Here is a 4,968-nt window from a genome sequence, read left to right as displayed (position 1 = left end):
AGGTCGCAGGAGCCAGCTGGCGGGGAGGGGGGTGGGGGGGGGCCTTGCACAGTACAGAAGCAAAATGAATTATTTGCACTGGCAATATTTGTGTTTTTATGTGCAAATATTTACCCACACTCAAATCTACCTTTAATGCCCATGTCTTTGCTTTATCCAGAATTCAACAGATCATACCACCCTTATGGAATTTCTTTTTCTAAAAACCCACTACTAACACCTGGAAGCAAAATCAGCAATACAGAAGCCTTACAATTCAGCAATAAGAAGCTAATAAGGAATCAGGTAATTTCTACCCAAAATTAACTATGTAGTCTCAAAAGATCAACCCTCTTAGACCATTGTAATAGTCTTGGAATCCTTGTTATTATAAAGCAAACTGTGTTGTAGCAAGCTCCATCTGAATATTCCCTCCCCTAGAAAGGCGAGGCTAGGTGGACAAAGTACACAGACTTATGACTAAATACATTAGCCAGATTCCTGCAGTGTCAATTCACGAAAACTATCTAAACCTAAGGAATGGGACTGCTCATGAAGTTAAGAGAAAACCATTGACCAGAAGTAATCATTGGACTTTTATGTACTGTGAAGGTTTCCACAGCTCAGACAATGCACCAAATCCTAATATACAATACAACTACAGGCCTCAAGCAGAACCTAGGTAAGAGAGCCAGTTAACAAAAGATAGCAAGGGCTGAGAATTCTTGTAACCCAAAACAGTGTGACCCAGGTCTGTAAAGATGGAAAGCTGTTACATTTCCCCCCAGTTGTCTTGCAAAACCAACTCTGAATGTAAAAACAGGGTGTTTTTATTATATAAAGTGAATGCAATGGGTTCTTCCTGTACAGGTGGACTGTACAAAGCACCGTGCGTAACACTAATGGAGCTGTAATCTTGAGCTGCTAATGAAATATACTGTCATGATAATGTAAGGATTGAAAGAATGTGCTTTTTCAAGATGGTATCAATAAAAGGAACTCTGATGGGACTAGAACAACCCAGCAAGTCAGAACATAACAGAACAGTTCACAATGGATGAACACCACTGAAGAGCAGAAAGGATCTGTAAAGTTAGGCAGAACACAAACTAAACACCTTGGCAAACAGCAACCTTGGAGAAGAGAAAGAGATAGAACCAATGTTTGACTGTTCTAAACTACAAACACAAAAACGCAGTAGTTCACATTAAAATAGAAAGGAGTAAAAAAACAAAATTTGCTCGTTGTGCGATGGAAGAAAAAAAATATATGACCACAAAGTTTTTGAACAAATATTGTTTTATGTCTGTTCACTTTCAATGCAATTAAACCTGATGTGTGCTCTTACAGACAGGCAAAGAATGGGAGTTAAGTGCTGTGTTGTAGTCCCAGCTTTGACAGGTATGACTTCAGGCAAATACCTATGGTTTCATTTTCTAAGGTATGCACTCCCACAATTCCAAAAGTAGTCTGTGGGGACTTCATTGATCAGAGCCTCTGGAAAGTTAGACTTTTAAGCACTCTGCACCTCACTTTCCCAATCCAAAAGATGGAAAAGCCACCACTTAATTTACTTATCCAGCAGGAGCACTGAAAGACTTCATTTCAGTAAAGCACTATGAAGATAAACAATATCTATGCTTTAAATGTTAATAAAAGCATTTCATACTGTGAATACCATTTCCTCATCTTTCAGGGACACAGTTTACTCAGAGACACTATTTCCTCTTTTTAGCTGTCTTTTGCTTTTTCACCCTCTTTGCTGCGAAGACACTGATAGTTTGTTTAAGGCGTTACCAGACCAGGGTACAATAAAGTGCCTTCACTACAATTTTGTTTTCTCTATACAAGCATCAGCTTCTCTCTGTCCACACAAGAGAATGACTTACAAAGAAATGAATCAGTTCCAATGGGAGAGACAAAGGGGTATCAAAGTATATACTCACTGAGATTATCTTCTATGGCTGGCCCTGTAAAATTCCTGCAATCTCATCTTGTTGGTTGTCTTCACAAAAACTAAAGCAGTCATATAAGAACAACAGGACTGTTCATTTTATTCAGCAAAGAAAAAACATTTAAAAATAAGTATTTTTAAAATTAGCTATCCTAAAGTTTCCAGAGCTCATTTATTTGTTATATTTACACTTAACCACCAAGAAAGAGTCAGTGCTTAAATTCTAAAGTGGCAAGCATTATGGAAAAGTGTACATTAGACAGATGGACTTCAGCATAATCAACTTAATAAGTGAACCAAAACTCGCTAGAGGGGATGGGATGGGGCCCAGGGAAGAAAATAAGATTGTTAGAATAGCTGTTCATTACCTCCAGCAGACCTAATTCATTAGTCTGCTATTAGATTAAATCAAATAGGCTTCAAAAGATCAGGACAAGAATATTGTGCAGCTAATAATAAAACGGCATAACTACTCTTTGTCTTATCAACTCCTAAATTTCCCACCCCTTTATGCCCTCCTCACAGACAACCTAATATAAAACATGAGGGAAGAGGAGTATCCCATCAAAAAAAACAAACAAACCACAATCTGAATGAGATGAAATGAGCACAGAGACTTGGAAGCCATATACAGAGTCTTTGGTGTAGGCTAAGAAAACGTTTTCCTTCACCAAGGTGTCCACAAATGCCAGTCACTAGAACTGGTGATGAAAATTGTCAGTCTCTGCAGCTTCCACTTAAGAGGCAGAATTGGAATCACTATATCCTTATTAAGATAACTTCTATTAGGCCTATGTGAAGCAGCTTGCATTCACTTCGGATTTGGCCGGTTCAGGGGACAGAGATTAGATTCAGTGATTCAAATCACTGTCCCGAATCGATTCGGAGATTCAGGACAATGATTCGAATTGCCAAATCAATTTGGCCGAATCCAATTCAGAGATTTGGCTGCTGCTGAATCAGCCAAATTTCCAAATCACATGGGTCCCCATCCCCTACCTGCTCTCCCAGCCCCACCCAGCCCCAGCTCCCGGCTCTTTGGAAGAGAAAAAAAAAAGCCCACACTCCTGGATGCTGCATTGGCTGGGGGGGCAGGCTCTGCCTCAAACCCCCAGAAGCCCTGAGGCCACTGCAGCAGACAGTGAGTCCAGGGTTTTTTTTGTTTTTAAAGGGCTGGGAGCTGGGGTGGGCAGAGCAGCCATGGAGGGGGCTGGGAGAGCAGAGGGGGGAGAGGACACTATAGGAGACCCTCCACGTGGTATGGGGCAGTAGGGGGCAGCACGGAACACCCCCATGCCTGGCAGCAGCCCGTGAATGGGGTTTTTAAAAAACAACCAGGAGCTGGGGATGGGTAGGGCAGCCATGGGGGATTCTGGGAAAATGGGCAGGGGAACAGACAGGGGATGGGGCCTGGCAGGGGTCCCCTTCTCCCTCCCCTCCCCCACCCCTACTTACCAGCACGGAGTCTGGGTCCAGCTCCCTGCTGCAGCCAGCGGGGACTGCCCGAATCACCAAAGCTCTCTGAATTGATTCACACCTTTTAATTGGTCCCCTGATTCAATTCAGATTCGAAGGTTCGGTCACCCCCCACTTGCACCCCCAGGCCTCCATGGCTGCCCCGCCAACCCCAGGCACTATCACTTTAAAGAAAAAAAAAAAAAAAAAAAAAAAAAAAAAAAAAGAAAAAAAAAAAAAAAAGGGAAAAAAAGAAAAGAAAAGAAAAAAAATACAGAAAAAAGCCTCTACTTACCCTAGAATCAGGGCTGGCAGGGCTCCGGGGCCTCCTGGCAGAGCCCCGCCTCAGGCAGCACAGGGCAGCGAGGGGCAGGAGGGCGCAAGCTGGGGCCGCTCCTCTGCCCCACGCTGTGCCGGCAGGGTCCCAGTGAGACAGACAGCAGCCAGACTGCCGGTAAGTGCCGGGGAGAGTTGTTTTTTTTAAACTATGGGGATGCTGGGGAAGGGGGCAGGGAAGTGATCGGGGGCTGGCAGGGGTCCCCTCCCATAGTCCTCTCCCCTCCTCCTCCATCCCCCCCTGACCCCTTACTTACCGGCATCGGAGCCCTGGCGCTGAACACGTGGCCTGGCAGGCCGCACATTTCAGTACCAGGGCAAGGGGCCAACCACAGAGATGCTCTGGCAGCCAGAGCGTCTCTGTGGAGGACCCAGCCTCCAGTTGCTTCAGGGCACAGTCCGGGACTGTGCCCTGTCCTGGTTTTTTTAAACTTAAGGGATTTTTAAGACCCCTGGATATCCAGGGATCTAATTTTCTCCCCATGCTGCAAACTTTGCAGCATGGGGAACATTTTTTTGTTCCTGCCCATGCCTCTTGCCCTGCCTCAAAGGGGTTTGAGACAGGGCAAGAGGCATGTGCGTGCTCGTCTGGACACACCCAGTGGTAGCAGGGCTACATCAGTAGGTTGCAAAGATAACTTTCCCTTATGAATTGTAACCAGTGCTGGTGGGCCAGAGGACCCTGGGAGGTGAAATATACTATTCACCTCTTGTTAATTTAGTATACAACATGCAACTTTCAGACTTCACCTGTTCCTTTGAGATCTGCACAACCTCAACAAGTATAGGAGACTGACCTTTCTTTTCAGAAAACCTCACATTTGGTCTTTGTGAGTGATGTGCTTCCAAAGCTTTAAATAAGGAGGTCTGTAAAAATCCCTCTATCCCATTCAGCCACATATGTGCTATCCCCCCAAATTAAACACCTTCCCCGCTTTTCAGTATGTTTATCAGTTGCCCTGGACACAAATAATCTGTTAGTTATGCATTTATCTGACCATGACATCCAATTACTATTCCAACATCACCCACATGCAAATATAGAAATTCATCCACCTCTAAACCATCTGTCATACTTCCAACTCCCCAGGGCTTTCACTTGGCTCCCCTAACTGGTCGCTCTTGCTCAAATCACCAGCCAACCAGAGGTCCAAAAAAACTGCAGAAAAAAAACCTGAACCAGTGCACGCTTGGGCAGCATACACTGCTTTAAAGCGCAGCTGGGCCACTCGAAGATGCACTAT

The 4,968-nt window shown here is 44.5% G+C and overlaps 1 protein-coding gene across 6 annotated transcripts in view; it reads right to left on the bottom strand.

Annotated features, from left to right (window-relative positions):
• The window catches only part of TRERF1 (transcriptional regulating factor 1), a 103,428-nt gene extending 101,444 nt beyond the window's left edge, over positions 1-1,984 (bottom strand). For 2 of the 6 annotated variants that reach the window (XM_014521966.2, XM_006027969.3), the window contains exon 1: positions 1,926-1,983. The gene's annotated coding sequence lies outside the window, so the exon portion shown is untranslated. Of the gene's footprint in view, positions 1-1,925 lie in introns of all 6 variants that reach the window. The other 4 variants (XM_006027965.3, XM_006027966.3, XM_014521965.2 and 1 more) reach the window with 3 other exon arrangements.
• Positions 1,985-4,968: the final 2,984 nt, after the last annotated feature.

Source organism: Alligator sinensis, unplaced genomic scaffold, assembly GCF_000455745.1.
Source record: "Alligator sinensis unplaced genomic scaffold, ASM45574v1 scaffold633_1, whole genome shotgun sequence".
Taxonomy (NCBI): domain Eukaryota; kingdom Metazoa; phylum Chordata; order Crocodylia; family Alligatoridae; genus Alligator; species Alligator sinensis.
This window is presented reverse-complemented; position numbering and strand designations above follow the sequence as displayed.